We start from the raw sequence: 299 nt of genomic DNA, 5'->3' as shown, positions 1-299 counted from the left end.
TATTGTTCGATGGTCGTTGGTCTTGGCGAAAAAGCAGTTGCTCGTTTGCAAAGGGTATAAATTCCTTTGCTCGGAGCTGCACAATTCTAACCCCCAGAACGCGATTCCTAATGCTACTTCGTGGTCAATTTGTTAGCCAAATATTTAGTATTTGACAAAAATTCTAATTCTAATTCATAAATTTCATGCTTGTGTTTCGATGTTTTTATTGGACTGAAATAATTTGATAAAAAAAAGAATCTCTGGTAACTCCGTTGGCACAACCTAAATCAGAATCTCTGAGTCGAGTAGTAGGGCCA

Source organism: Penaeus monodon, chromosome 21, assembly GCF_015228065.2.
Source record: "Penaeus monodon isolate SGIC_2016 chromosome 21, NSTDA_Pmon_1, whole genome shotgun sequence".
In the NCBI taxonomy this organism is placed as follows: domain Eukaryota; kingdom Metazoa; phylum Arthropoda; class Malacostraca; order Decapoda; family Penaeidae; genus Penaeus; species Penaeus monodon.
Note: the sequence above shows the minus strand (reverse complement) of the source record.